A 16,682-nucleotide genomic window follows, 5' to 3' on the forward strand; every position below is an offset into this window, starting at 1 on the left:
AAAAGTAGTGAGTTTTGCAACTCATTAATTTAATTTTGCAAATAACTTACACATCCATTTGTAAAAATGTTCGTAGCTAGTTAATTTTATAAATGGATTAAACATCCCTTTTATAAATCTGTGTATGTCATCTTAATATTACAAATGGTTACACTTTCATTTACAAATTTATGTATGTCATTTGCAAACAGATTATAAGTCCGTTTATAAATTTATCTATGTCTATTTAATTTTTCAAATGGTTTACATATTCGTTTGTAAGTTTGTTTGTATTCTTTTAATTTTATAAACGGTTATACTTCTATTTGCAAATCCGTATGTGTCTACTAATTTTATAAACGTATTATAAGTTCGTTTGAAAATTATTTTATATCCGTTTAATTTTACAAACAGTTTACGCATTCATTTGTAAATCTGTTTGTAATCATTTAATTTTATAAACGGATTAAATGTCTATTTATAAATCTGTGTCTTTTTAGTTTTATAGATAATTATATTTCCATTAATAAATCTGTGTGTCCATTTAATTTTATAAACTCTATTTATAAATTCATCTATATCTATTTAATTTTACAAACGGTAATAATTCTGTTTACAAAATCACATATCTATTTAATTTTATAAATTAATTATAAGTGCATTCATAAATCTATTTAATTTAATTTTTTCATTTTAAATTAATATAAAATATATGAATTTTTTTAGTTTAATAAAAATTAAGATGAGAGTATTATAATAAAATATATTCTTTTAAAAAATAATGATAAATTGAAAATAATTTTTAATATTATATAAAATGAACATATTTTTTCAATTTTTTTATGAAGAATAAAACAAATAAAATGAAAATAAAACTAGAAATAAAAAATAAAAAATTATTTTCTACAACTAATGGCACCCTAAACCTCCCACGTTTGTCCTTCTTTCTCTTCAGTTAACCATCATCAGCTTTATCCTTCACAAATTTTCTCCTTCTGCACCTATCTCCACAACCAAGGTACTCAATCTCTTTCCCAACTGGACGTGGTTCAGTCGTATCACGCTGCAGAATCTCCTCTCCGTCTATTGAAATCTGTCGAACACACTAGCGGGCAAACCAGGTCCCTCTCTCTTTCTCTCATCTAATTTTTGCTCTGTTTTCTACATGTGTATCTTTCTTTTAGGTGCTTTTGGTTTAGCTTGTTTCTTCTTCTAATTTTATTCATTATGCTTCTTGATTTATAATTCTATTTTGTGGAATTACTCTGAATATATGTAACTGATCGTTACACAACTAATATTGATAAACTTATTATCAATGATAAATGTGAAATTGATTTCATATTATTTTCAATTGGAATTTACTAAATTCATTGTTTCATATGTGGATTTTGAAAACTATCAGGAGATGATGGCTTAGATCAGTGAGATTATGATAAGCTGTAATTGTTTTTCTCTTTTTTTTTTTTTTTTTTTTTTTTGTCTTCTTTATTCTATGTAGATAATGGAGTAGGTAACTTTACTATGTGTTTCATCCACTAGGATGTTTATATGTCCACATACAGGAGTGGCATTGACAGTATTGATTAAGCTCAGGAATAGTGGGGTTATAGGACCTACTGATTGGACAATAGTGGTGAGTATTGCTGATGGGTTAAAATTTACTCAAAGTAAGACTGATTATCACTCTAGTGATATTAAAGACTTGGCATGTAGGTTTGCCAATCTATAAGGCAAATTTTGGGTCAGTTATAGATGTTCTGAAGAAGTATTTGTTGAGTAAGGAATCCAAGAATTGGGTTGATCATTGTAGCTTTTGTTCATGTAACTCTAGCTTATTGTTGTTTCTGTATGGCCGCTGGTGGCGTCATTTAAGGATGGCGACATTTAAGAATGGCGTCATTTAAGGATGGCGTCATTTAAGGATGTTTGGTATGGGATTGTTGTAGAGAGGTTTCACATTCTCCTTTTTAGTAGTATTTGCCCTGTAGCAGCTTCACTGCTGCTGCTGCTGCATGTTAGCCCTTGCAGCAGTAGAGGCTGCTGCTGCATATTTGCCCTGCAGTAACAGCACTGCTTACAAATAGCCTGCAACAGCAGCCTGCAGTTGCTGTGCAAGTAGTAAAATAGGCCAATTAAGTATAATTCCTAGTTAGGTATCAATCATACAATAATTATTTTCTATTTTTTTATTTGATGATTAATGAATTCTAATGGAGAAGACAGTTAAAAAGTAACATTATTTAATCATAGAATACCCTTTACTCAACTATACATATATATGTAAAGCGCTTGTAAGAATGACATTTTCAGCATGATTTCCTAAATTGTGAGAAAGATCATCTAACCATTTTGATTTCTGCATGATTTCCTAAATTGTGAGTAAGATCATCTAACCATTTTGAATTGTTATCTTGTAATGTATTTGTAGGTTCTTGGACATAGGCATGATTTCCTAAATTGAGTACACATTTATAAGGTATGTTTACTTCATTGCTTACTACTTCATAGTAACCTACTTTACTTCTTACTTCAGTACTTTCATATTTCATATGAACATAAGTGCTTCACTTCATCAATTCGAAAATATTTAACGACTTAAGCTTCACCACCTTCTAATTACTAACACATACTTTATGTAGTTCAATATGTGCCTAGATCGTAGTTGGATGTATTGCAGGTTAAAGGATGGATTACTTAATCCTGAATTCTTACATGGTGTAAATGAGTTTGTGAATGAAGCAAAAAGACATACAGAATGCATGAATGGAGAACTCATTCGATGTCCTTACAATAGATTTAGGTATCAAAATCGTTCTTTTCAGGAGGAGAGTACCGTTAATTATCACGTAATGAAGTTTGGATTTGTACCTAACTATCAAGAATGGTACCTGCATGGTGAGGAACAACCGTACAATATTGACCCAACAACGGATTAGAATAATAATATTTTGCATACTGAAGATGAGCATCAAACTTCTTTACATCCCTTTATAGAAATGGTTATGGATGCACTAGGACCAATCTTTAATCTCTCAGATGGAAATGAACCTCCAAATGAAACAGCGAAGGTGTTATTTGAGATGTTAAATGCAACAACTCAAGAGTTATGGCCAGGATGTCAAAATCACTCTCAGTTATCTACAGTTACTTGGATGCTTAACCTCAAAGCTGAGCATCAATTGTCAGAAAGGTGTTTTGATGATAATATGTCAATTAGTGAATGAGATGCTTCCAGCAGATAATGTGATGACTCCTAATTTCTACAGCACAAAAAAGTTAGTTCGAGGTTTGGGTCTCCCAGTTGAGAAGATCCATTGTTTTCTGAATGGGTGTGTAACGACCCGGAAACCGGACCGCTACCGGCGCTAGGATTCAGGTCGACTTAAGGTCGCCGGAACCCGTAGCAAGCCTACTGTGCACTCTGTATACCTGTTAAATCCCATACATGATCATACATTTCCATAAAAATTTTGAACTTTTGCATTTACCAAACTCGACCTGTGCATGCACTAACTCTGTGAACATAAAACCACATACTAGAGTTTTCATCATATGCTCTAGATGGGTCATCATCAAACATCAAGCTTGGTTCTCATCATAACATACAATAAGACATAATGAAATGATCATGCACACAAGGGATAACATACTCTAGGGACAAGCACAATACTATCTCCATATATATTACATCCTCTCTATACAATACATTATCTCTGTGTATAATACATCATGTCCACTACTCTATACTATTACATAAACCTTTACCCTTGCTGTTACTCTGTCTTCTCTCAGGCCCTGAAAACATGGAGGTAGGGAGAGGGGTGAGCTACTAGAGCCCAATGAGCAGAACAATAAAACATTTAATAAAACATGCTATCATGAAATGCGTCATAGCACAAGTAAAGCACATCATGGATGGACTGACCCAAAAATCCCTCTGCTCTGTGCCCGACCCTCAAAGGAGCTCCTCAGGACTTCTATTACATACAATGAACACTGTGCCCAGCTCTCAAGGAGCTCCGCAGGACTTTTACTACATGGAAATAATAATCAGAGGGCTAAAGGGTTTCCATGTTGTCCATCCCCATCGACAATAAATAATGCAATGCGTCACCTTCGTGATCACTAATGCAATACACCCTAATATAACATCGCATTTATGATGCATGAATCATGCTCAAAACTTTGCATTTATGTAAAAACACAGTTCAGTTCAGTTCCACTCACCTCTAGCAACTGCTGGGCAGTCTCTGTATCTCTAACTCTGTGGGCCTCTTGGGTTCCTCGGGTCCATACCTACACAGGTGGACTCAAATGAGGGACCGAACATACTCTAACATAGCTATAAACATCTCCCCAAAAACCCCCTAAAACATCATAAACATGCATGGAAAAATGGGCAAAGGAAGGCTGGACAGGGGACTTTCGGCGGCACCTTCGGCAGCCGAACCCCTCTCTAGATTCGAAACTCATGCACTTTCGGCGGCACCTTCGGCGGCCAAAAATCCCTTCCAGATCCGAAAGTCTAAACTTTCGGGGGTAAGGTTCGGGGGATGAAGGACTTTCCAGAGCCGAAAGTCACCCACCTTCGGCGGCCAAAATTCCCCTCCAGAGCCGAAAGTCTAAACTTTCGGGGGCGAGTTTAGGCGGCCAAAACAGCCTCCTCAAGAGGTTCGGCGGCCGAACCTTGCTTCGGCGGCTGAACCTGAGTTTGCCGGTCAAACATGCATACTCAGCCTCCAAAACCAAACCAACCACTCTCAATATGCAACCAAACTCTCATAACCATGCATATACCCTTATCCATGCACATAGGAGCTTAAAACAAGTTTAAACTTCACAAACATCATCAAAGCATCAAATATAGCATATGAGCAATATACCCTTTAAACCTCTAGATCCACTTACACCATAGCATAAAACTCCCTTAAACTCTTTAAAACATGCTTAAAACATAAAGGGAGGTGAGGATCTGTGCTTACCTCTTGAAGATCGAGAGGATCGATGGTTCTAACTCGGAGATGTGGAGGAAAACAATCCAAAATCTCCAAAACTCTCAACTTTGCCTTCTTTTGCTCAAAACTTCAAAAACACAAGTTAAAACCTCATTAAAGCTTGCATGATTTGAAGAACATGGTGAAAACAGCCAAAGGAGGTCACAAACTCACCTTTGCACGAAAAGAGGGTGAAAACACACCCCATTTCCGGTCAAAGGAGATTTTATAGGTGGCTAGCCGACTCCCCTTCGGTGGCCAAAGCTGCATAACCATGCAACGTTCGGCGGCCGAACTTCACTTTCGGCGGCCGAACCTGCAATTTGCCTCCTTGGTCTTTTTCTTTTCAAAACTCAATTTCCTTGATTAAAAACATAAAAACCTATAAAAACATTTTGAAAAACCTCTGTTTTACCCCTCTGGAAGGCTCCGACATCCGGAGATTCCGTTAAAAGTAGGAATTCCGATGCCGGTGTCTAGCCGGGTATTACATTCTCCCCCCTTAAGAATATTCGTCCCCGAATGTTCCTCTCTATCACATGCATACTATAAGCCATAACATGAACATAGCATAGCATCAAAACAACAACAAAAAGAAGAACAAAAACTCTAACCTTAAAAGAGGTAGGGGTATTGCTGGAGCATAGACTACCGTGTCTCCCAGGTACACTCTTCTATATTTTGGTGGTTCCAAAGGACTTTCACCATCGGGATCTCCTTGTTTCTCAATTTCCTGATCTGGGTGTCAATGATCCGCACTGGCTGCTCTACATAGGTGAGATCTCCAAGGATCTCTACATCTGGTTCACTAAGAACCTTTCCTGGATCTGACACAAACTTCCGTAGCATAGAAACATGAAAAACCGGATAGATTCTTTCCATAGAAGCAGGTAAATCTAACTTGTACGACACATTTCCGACCTTCTGCAAAATCTCGAAGGGTCCGATGTACCGTGGAGCTAGCTTACCTTTCCTCCCAAAACGAACCACCCCTTTCATTGGAGACACTTTAAACAATACCGGATCACCCTCCTGGAACTCTATATGCTTTCTGCGGACATCTGCATAACTCTTCTGCCGACTAACAGCAGTCTTGAGCCTCTCTCTAATAATGGGCACGACTCTGTTGGTAATCTCTACCAACTCAGGCCCTGCCAAGGACCTCTCTCCAACCTCTTCCCAACAAACGGGTGACCTGCACTTCCTCCCATAAAGAGTTTCATATGGAGCCATCCCTATGCTAGCATGATAGCTGTTATTGTAGGCAAACTCCACTAAGGGTAGATGCTGCCTCCAAGAACCACCAAAATCTAGCACACACATTCTGAGCATATCTTCTACGGTCTGGATGGTCCTCTCTGACTGTCCGTCAGTCTGTGGATGGAAAGCAGTGCTAAAGTCCAACCTTGTGCCCATAGCATTCTGCAGACTCCGCCAAAACCTGGAGGTGAACTGGGGTCCCCTATCTGACACGATAGAACGGGAACCCCATGCAGCCTGACAACTTCCTCAACATACACCTGTGCCAATTTGTCCACAGAGTAGCCACTCCTAACAGGGATGAAGTGAGCAGATTTGGTCAGTCTGTCCACAATCACCCAGATGGAGTCTAGTCTGTTGGACGTTGCCGGTAAGCCCACTACAAAATCCATAGCTATATTCTCCCATTTCCACTCTGGAATCGGCAGTGGGTTAAGCATTCCAGCCGACTTCTGATGTTCTAGCTTCACCCTCTGACATACCTCGCAGGTTGACACAAATTGTGTCACTTCTCTCTTCATAGCTGGCCACCAATAAACCCTTTTTAGATCCTGATACATCTTGGTGGCTCCAGGGTGAACACTATACCTAGCATTATGAGCTTCCCTCATAATGTCTCCTTTCAGACTGATGTCATCTGGTACACATAACCTGTTCCCGTAGCGGAGGATCCCTTTGTCATCGAATCTGAACTCATCACTCTTGCCTGACTGAACAGTCCTGGCAATCTTGACCAACTCTGGGTCCTCATGCTGTTTCTGAGCTACCTGCTCCAGAAACACGGGTGTGACTCTCATCTGAGCTATCAAAGCACCTGTACCAGATAACTCTAACTGTAGCCCTTCACTGACAAGCCTATAGAATTCCTTCACCACCGGTCTCCTCTCTACTGAGATATGGGACAAACTGCCAAGTGATTTCCGGCTGAGGGCATCTGCCACAACATTTGCCTTACCCGGATGATACTGGATCTTGCAATCGTAATCACTAAACAGTTCTACCCATCTCCTCTACCTCAAATTCAACTCTCTCTGACTCAAGATGTGCTGCAGGCTCTTATGATCTGTGAAGATCTCACATTTAACCTCATAGAGGTCATGCCTCCACATCTTGAGTGCAAAGATCACAGCTGCCATCTCAAGGTCATGTGTCGAATAGTTTAACTCATGCTTCTTCAGCTGTCTGGAAGCATAAGCAATCACTCTGTCATTCTGCATTAACACACAACCCAGTCCCACTCGGGACGCATCACAGAACACTGTGAAGTCTTCATTGCTGATAGGTAGAGCTAACACCGGTGCTGAAGTCAATCTCTTCTTTAGCTCTTCAAAACTCTCTTCGCACTGGTCAGACCATATAAACCTCTGGTTTTTCTTGGTTAATCTGGTCATAGGAGCAGCAATTTGTGAGAAGTCCTGTACGAACCTCCTGTAGTAGCCTGCCAAACCCAGAAAGCTCTTAATCTCTGTCACTGTGGTGGGTTTAGGCCGGTTAGCTACAGCCTCTATCTTCTTGGGGTCCACTGCTATTCCTTGGTCTGACACCACATGCCCCAAGAAAGAAATGCTCCTCAGCCAGAACTCACACTTGGAGAACTTGGCATACAAGCCATGCTCTCTCAAGGTCTGCAGAACTATCCTCAGATGATGGGCATGCTCCTCTGCATTTCTGGAATACACCAAAATATCATCTATGAAGACAATAACAAAGTGATCCAGATACTGTCTGAAAACTCTGTTCATAAGATCCATGAATGCTGCAGGGGCATTAGTTAACCCGAACGGCATTACCAGGAACTCATAATGCCTATATCTGGTCCTGAATGCTGTCTTTGGTACATCCTCTTCCCTGATTCTCAACTGGTGATACCCTGATCTCAGATCTATTTTAGAAAAACAACCTGCTCCTGCTAGCTGGTCAAATAGATCGTCGATTCTGGGTAGAGGATACTTATTCTTGGTAGTGACTTTGTTCAACTGCCTGTAGTCGATACAAAGTCTAAGAGATCCATCCTTCTTCCTTACAAACAACACTGGAGCACCCCAAGGTGAGGTATTCGGTCGGATGAAACCCTTATCTACCAACTCTTGCAACTATTCTTTTAACTCTTTTAACTCTACTGGTGCCATCCTGTAGGAAGGGATAGAGATCGGTTTGGTACCAGGCAACAACTCTATTTCGAACTCTATCTCCCTATCAGGTAGTAGTTCTGGAAGCTCGTCTGGGAACACATCGGAAAATTCTCTGACTACGGGCACTGAGGCGGGTTCCCTAACCTGACTATCAAGCTCTCTAACATGAGCTAGAAACCCCTGACACCCTCTCCTTAGCAACCTACGAGCCTGAAGGGCTGATATCAAACCTCTAGGCGTACCCCTCTTGTCTCCTCTGAAGACAAACTTTGATCCATCCTGATCTCTAAACCTGACTACCTTGTCTCTGTAGTCCAAGGTAGCACCATAAGCAGATAACCAATCCATCCCTAGAATGATATCAAAATCCGTCAAATCTAGAACCACAAGGTCAGCTGGAAGACATTTACCATCTATAAACACTGGACTATGACGGCAGACTGACTCTGCCACTGATGGATCGCAATTGGGCCCACTGAACCAAAGAGGACACTCTAACCCAGAAGTCATCAAACCCACTCTCTCTATGGCTCTCGGGGCAACAAATGAATGAGAAGCATCGGGGTCTAATAAAGCATACACATCAGAACAACCAATGATGAGAGTACCTGACACTACGGTGTTAGACGTGTTTGCCTCCTGCTGTGTCATAGTGAAGATCCGAGCTGGAGCTGAAGGACCTTCACCACGGGTACCTGCTGAAGAAGAGGTTGCCCCTCTCCCTCTGCCTCTGCCCTGAGTCGTGGCTGGAGCTGATGGCTGTGGCATACTGCCTGGAGCTGTCTGATGGGACGGTGCTGTAAAGGCTGCCTTAGGAAACTCACGAGCTATGTGTCCCTCTTGACCACACCTGAAACAAGCTGTAGTCCCGAGACGACAAACTCCCCTGTGCTGCTTACCGCACCTCATACACTCTGGAACCTCTGTGTTTGAGCTCGAGCCACCTCCTAATCCCAGACCTGCCTTTAGTTTATTCCAGAACTTGTTCTTCTTTGGATTCTTAGTGGAGCCACTCCACTTTTTACTGCCTGAAGCTGCTGCACTCTGAGAAGAGGGATCTGACTTACCCCTGCCTAGGGTCTGCTCCGGATTCGCATATACTCGCGCCAACGTTCCGAAAACTCCGATCATCAGTTTTCACAAAGGCACCAATATAGTTACCAATGGCCATGGCCGCACGCTCCGTAAACATTCCTTGCTGCACGTCTTCCATATTAGTCCACCCTTCAAACGAGTCAACTCCAACTGTCTAGGGTTTTCACCTTGCTTTAAGACCTTCAAAACAATAATGTTTTGATTAAAATGCCAAGGAGTATAATCAAAGACTCGTTCATAATCAATCTGATGAAAAACTTGAAAGACAAAGGCATTATTCCCAAGTTCACGAACCAGTAGCCCCATTACAGGCCTCCAAGCAACCATCAAAGCATTTTTTAAAACAGCGGCATGCACTCTACGATCCATCAACATACGTGATGGTGTCGAAATCACCAAAAAATAATGGTAAGCAGGGTCGATCTGACAGAGACTGATAAGTAAATTAATTCTATTGAATAAATAAGAAACAAAATAAAATGGAAGAGGTTTGGAATGTAGAGAAATAAAAAAAATCAATTCAAATAAAGAAACAATTAAATTGAAGAGAAAAAAATCAAGATGAGAAACAATCAAGATGAGAAACATTCAGTTAAAGGAATAATTTTAATTTCAGTCTTTGTTGGTTGATCATAGATATAAAATAATCTCAATTTAATTATTGATAAACCAGTTATAGATATCGAAAACGTTTTAAGTATCCAATCCTTTTTAAAATTTTAAACTAACTAAGAGATGCTCGTTAACTAACTCTAACTCTTGGATAACCGTAGGAGTCGTTTCCAGGATTTAATCCAACTGTCGAATTAAGAATTAAAAGGATCTAATTCTAACTAATAAACGCGAGACGCTCAGTTCATTTAACTTAGATTATACTATTCTCTTACGCAACCTAATTCTACTTATTTTAGTTTAACTAAATAATTACGAATTTAATTAACCTGAATAGCAATATATCATTCTGTTAATTAAGCAATGGTGCTTTAATGCAACAACCAACAAAATAATAGTAAGCAATAAACACGGAAATAATATAAATACCAAGAATAATTAAAGGAACAATAGAATCACATAAACCTCACAACCAAATGAACTAAAACTTTAATTATCCTTTAACTGAAAAGAAGAAACTTAGCTACACATATTCATAGCTAAGAATAGGAGATGAAAGATGAGATCAGATCCCCATATATATTAGAATATCCTTTTTTTATAGTGCTAAAAATCCTAATTTAACCTAAATAAGTAGCTAAAATGAAAGTCAAATACATCTTGACAGATGAGAGTTATCTGTTTGTTTCTCGGATTTGAAACTAGACTCTGTTCGTCAAGTATGTTATGCCCATAATGTAGTCCATAACACAGTTCGTTTGGAAATTAGAGTTCAAGTATGACTCTGTTTTTTATCCTTCTATGAATTTGGTTGTGACAACGTTTGATCTTAGAATGCAAAGTCCAAATTAAATTTTCTCTTATTATTCTCCTATCCTACTAAGATAACAAAATTTAAACGAATCAGTCTTTTTAAAACAAAATCAAACTCAATATCTAAGAATTTTAGAATATTAAAGCTACATAATTGTATATATTATCAATTTCCCCACACTTAGATCAAACATGTCATCAAATATGTACTCATTAATCAGAAAAGACTCACAAAAGCTTCCCATAATCAATGACTCACAAAATTAACTTAACTTACTTCAAGCCACCAGTATATCACAACAAAATCTCATCAATGTATACAAATTATAAAAGAAATACCAACACAATTTTCAAAGCTGAAATGCAGCAAACTCATTCTTAATATGTGACCATACAATTAAATTCAATCAAATTCTTAAGTTAATACATAAAGAAATATATACCCAACCAATCAAGAAAGTCTCTTAAAGTTATAATTTTTACGAAGGAATCTAGGAATTCGGTTTTTATTTATCTTATCATTTTTATTTTTATTTTTATTTTTATGGTTTTGGTTCAAAATTTTTTTCAACTTCTATGAGGGTATACTCTCCTAACACTGATTTTCTTCATTCACAAAGGACATCTCTTGCTTAAGAAGAATGGGCTCAAACCACCCAAACCACCCGGTGATGGTAAACCATATTATTAGTGGTATGTTTTGAACTATTAACGGTCCCTACAGGGTATAATTCTTCTAGCTTTCTCCATTCACAAGGGACATTCCTTACTTAAGGGAAACAAATGACGTATCATTTGAACCAGCAAATGTTGGCAAACCACTCAATATTATTAACAAATATATTTTTATTTTTATTTTTTTACTGAAAGTTTAGTTCTATGGGATAGTGTTAAGACTCATTTTAGTAGGTTAAAGTAGAGTTTCAAAATACACTATTAGTCTTTTATCAAGCAATATCAATTCACTTAAACATAAGTTTGCACATTTCAACTCATAAAGAAGAATGCTAGAATCTTTTAATGATTTGCATAAAAAGACAAGAGAATACCATTTGTGCTAGCTACCTAAAATAATTTAATTTACCTCTGAAAGTCATCATTTTTTTTAAAAAATAATAATAATAACAAACCAAATAGAACAAAAAAATAAAACTAAAAATAAATGAATAGCATGTATATGGACAGACTCTCCCCTACACTTGGATCACAATGCACTCAATCTGATAAAAAAAAAAATACAAGACAACTAAAGCAAGTATACGTTCAGTTTTTCCCCCACACTTGGATCATAATAAAAAGCAAGAAGAGAGTTTAGAATATGACCCAGAAGGATGTCATGGCCTCCTACTACTGTTGTCTATGTTGAGAACGAATTGTAGCCCGCATGTCGCTGACATTGTTCGCTAGGCGTGCTAGATGAGTAGCAATGCGTTCTAAGATATTTTCGAAGCGACTCTCCATTTGATCAATTCTGGTGTTGAGGGCTTGAAAAGCTTGCTGGGCATCAAATGGAGGATTAGCCATGGATGGGGTAGGGGCAACAAATAAAATAGGAATAAATAAAGATCAAAACAGGGGGACATTCTTGTTACCCGTCGTAGGGTTGGTTATGGGCATAACCAAAAAAATACACATACCTCTGTATAATTTTTTTAAATTATTATTTTAATTTTTTTAACAAAATAATTAAAATCTAACTAAAGAATGGCAAGAGTAGTTCTAATTTATAGTCGGAGCTAGACTTTATTTAAATATTATGGCTATCAGATATTTGGTGTTGGATCACTAAAAGTGATCTCCTTAACTGGTTTCACCTTGAACCCTTTATAAAATGGCTTGAGAAATACTTGTTAGAATGGTAATTTCAAATTGTATGAAGTGCGATTCTCATTTATGAATGGAGGTGGTTGACCGGGCAGTGATTGATGTTTCACTTTTATTCCCTGCATAATAGAAGGTGAAAATTTTAGTATGAATATTAGTTGATTCCTCAATAGAGAGGTGGTTGACCGGGCAGTGATTTATATTCCACTTTTATTCCCTGCATAATAAAAGGTGAAAATTTTAGTATGAATATTAGTTGATTCCTCAATAGAAGCAATATGGTGTAACGGTTTGTTTGCTTTTAATTCATATACCACTTCTTTTAAACAATTAAAATTTTTCTTCATATTTATTGAGCTGGATTTTTTAAAATTCTCACAAAGTTTAGTGTTCAACTCATATGCATATTCCAATTTAAGTACTTATTGAACTATAAGTTTATTGGCATCTACTCTAAACACATTAGAAATATTACTGGGATGTTTTACATTATCATAAATATTAAATTCAATGACTTCCCCATCAAACTCCATAGTGAGTGTGCCATCATAAACATTTATTTTTATTCTAGCAGTAGATAAAAGGGGTCTCCCTAACAAAATATCAGAAGAATTTGAAGATTTATTATCCTCCATAAGAACCATATAAAAATCACCAGAAAATATAAAATTATCTACTTGCACTAAAACATCCTCTAACACACTATCAGGATAAACAATAAAGCAGTCAGCCAATTGAACCACTATACCCGTTTCTTTTAATGGACCAATATTCAAAAATTGAAAAACTGACAATGGCATGATATTTATTGATGCACCTAAATCACACATTGCTTTTCTCATACCAACATTGCCAATTTTAATAGAAATAGTAAACATACATTGGTTTGTGCATTTAGTAAAAAGCTTTCTTTGAAACACAACTAAAATATTTTCGTCCATACAAACCTTTTTGACATGGATCAACTAGTCTTGGACTATACGGCAGACTTGGACCGAGCCTAGCTTTTGCTGCCGACGTTCGATAGAGACCACGATAGCTTTTCGGAAAGGGAATTTTGAGATGCACGACTTTGAAAAGTGTGACAAAGGCCGCAGGCCTAGTTGTAATACCCGACTAGACTCCGGTATCGGAATTCCTACCGTCCGGTGGAATCTCGGATGTCGGAAACCTCTAGAAGGGTAAAACCATGTTTTCATAAAATGTTTTAATGTATTTTATGGTTTTAAGCAAGAAAGGAAATGAGTTTTGTATGAAATCAACCTTGGAGGAAGACCCAGGTTCGGCCGCCGAACCTTAAGTTCGGCTGCCGAACATGCATGCATTTCGGGAGTGCTTTAGGCCCCGAAGGCATGAGTGAGGGAAGTCCAAGTTCGGCCGCCGAACATGGCATGCATGTGGAGGCACGTTAGGCCCCCAAAAGTGGCCTGGCCAGCCACCTATAAAGGGGTCCCCATGTCGAACGGGTGAGCTTTTCTCCCCGTTTTCGGCCAAGGTGAGTTCTCCGTCGTCCCTCATCGATTTTGAGCTTCTTCCTTCGAATCTTCATGATTTTCTTATGAGTTTTTACTTGGTTTGAAGTTATTTGAGCAAAAGAGCAAGTTTGGAAGCTTGGAGACCTAAGAGTGGATTTCTCCCCATCTCCAAGCTAGGATCGTCTTCCCTCTCGATCTTCAAGAGGTAAGCTTAGATCCGACCTTCCTTGTATGTTTTAAACAAGTTTTATGAAGATCTATGGGGTAGAAATGCATGTTTAGGTTATTATTGAGTTTATGGGTTTATGTTATGTTTTTGAACAATGTGGGTTATTTGATGTGTTTTCGTTGGGGTTTAGGATAGTTTGAGACCCCTATATGCTTGTTGGCTTGAGTTTGCTTGTTGTAGAATAGGTAAATGCATGTGTGAATGGATTGGGAAGGGAGTTTCGGAAGGGAGTTTTGGCTCTGGAAGGGAGTTTCGGCCGCCGAAGGTGCCGCCGTACATGCATGAGTTTCGTCTCTGGAGGGAACCTTCGGCCGCCAAAAGTGCCGCCGAAGGTGCATGACTTTCGGCTCTGGAGGGACTTTCGGCCGCCGAACCTGCCGCTGAAAATGCCCTGTTCAGCCTTCCTTTGCATGATTTATGTGATTGTTTTGAGGTATTTTAGGGGGGTTTTCGGGGAGTATTTTAGAGTCATGTTCATGGATGTTTGGTCCCCCATTTGAGTCCACCTGTGTAGGTTCGGACCCGAGGAACCGAGGACCTCAGTAGTGAGAAAGCTGCTTCAGAGTCATTAGAGCTTCAGCCAGAGGTGAGTGGAATAATTCTTTACGTTTCAAAGCAAATAAATAAATTTTGAGCATGATATATGCATCACGTATGCCATGAGATATACTAGGATTGTTTGCATTAGAATTCACGAATATGTTGCATTGCATTTTTGATGTTGATGTGGGTGGATGTTGAATGATCCTTTAGTCCTCGTATGATATGATATGATGATGATACGGTATGGAAGACCAGTGAGGCCCATTCTACGCCCCTGGCACTATGGTAAGAGAAAGACCAGTGAGGCCCATTCTACGCCCCTGGCACTATGGTAAGAGAAAGACCAGTGAGGCCCATTCTACGCCCCTGGCACAGTTGGAATGTTATGTTATGTTATGCTATAGTAAGAGAAAGACCAGTGAGGCCCATTCTACGCCCCTGGCACGATTGGACTATGTAGAGGACTATTGTTGACAAGTCCATCCTTGATGTGATTTGTTTGTGATGTGTTGCATTTCATGAAAGCATGAAATTTAAATGGAATGTTTATTTATTCTACTCACTGGGCTTTATAGCTCACCCCTCTCCCTTAACCCCCAGGTTTGCAGGTACAGGGTAAACCAGGAGGTCAGCAGGAGTAGAGTCATGTTGTATGTAATAGATAGAAGTGGACATGAACATGATTATGATGTAATGTAAAAGTACAGTATAGAAATGTATTGTAATGATGCTTATGGACGTTTAGAGTTGTGCTTGACCATAGTATGTTGTTAATCCCTTTCTAGTACATGATCTTAAATGTTTAATGATGATTATTGTAAACCAAGCTTAATGTATGTTATGATACCCCATTGGAGTATTTGATGAGGACTCCAGTGAGAGGTTTTATGTTATGATTTGTGCATGCACAGGTTAAGCTTCGTGAATGAATGAATGAAAGAATGAATGAATGATTAAATGAGAAGGTTTTAAATTTTTTATGTACTTGTTGATCATGTATGGGATTAAACAGGTATTCAGGATGAATGTTTGGCTTGCTACGGGTCCCGGTGGCCTTAAGCCGATCTAGATCCTAGCGCCGGTAGCGGTCCGATTTTCGGGTCGTTACAGATTGGTATCAGAGACTTAGGTTCATATGGTCGGACCTAGAGTGTAACGACCCCAAAATGGACCGTCACCGGCGCTAGGATTCAGGTCGGCTTAAGGCCGCCAGAACCCATAGCAAGCCTGCTATACTCTCTGTGTACCTGTAAACCTCATACATGATCATACATTTTCTGTGAAAATAAACTCTTTTCTGAACCAAGGCTTAACCTGTGCATGCACTATCTCTGTACTCTGTACTCATGTACTCTGTACTCTGTATCCCTGACTAGAGCTTGCTCTAGATGGGTTATCTCATACCTGTTAAGCCTGGTTTTCACATACAGGAAAACATATATACATATACAGATCATGTACAAAACATACATCACTAGGTCAAGCAACAACTATTACATCTCTTTAATATTACATGTCCACTCTAAGCTATTACAGATCTCTTTACTTTTCCTGTACTCTGCTGGACTGTCCCTGTACACTGTACACTGAACCTGCAAAACTGGGGATTAAGGGAGTGGGATGAGCTCTATAGCCCAGTGAGTAGAACAGTAAAACATCTCAGTAAAATATGATCTCATGGAATGCACCATATCACAGACAAGCCACATCAAGAGTAAACCTG

At 38.7% G+C, this 16,682-nt stretch overlaps 1 long non-coding RNA gene across 1 annotated transcript; it reads left to right on the top strand.

Annotated features, from left to right (window-relative positions):
* Positions 1–904: 904 nt before the first annotated feature.
* LOC110607387 lies at positions 905–14,966 on the top strand. The gene is made up of 3 exons (XR_002486718.2): positions 905–1,100; positions 2,411–2,458; positions 14,931–14,966. It is a non-coding gene; the product is annotated as an uncharacterized LOC110607387 (long non-coding RNA).
* The last annotated feature ends 1,716 nt before the right edge of the window (positions 14,967–16,682 follow it).

Source organism: Manihot esculenta, chromosome 10 (assembly GCF_001659605.2).
Source record: "Manihot esculenta cultivar AM560-2 chromosome 10, M.esculenta_v8, whole genome shotgun sequence".
In the NCBI taxonomy this organism is placed as follows: domain Eukaryota; kingdom Viridiplantae; phylum Streptophyta; class Magnoliopsida; order Malpighiales; family Euphorbiaceae; genus Manihot; species Manihot esculenta.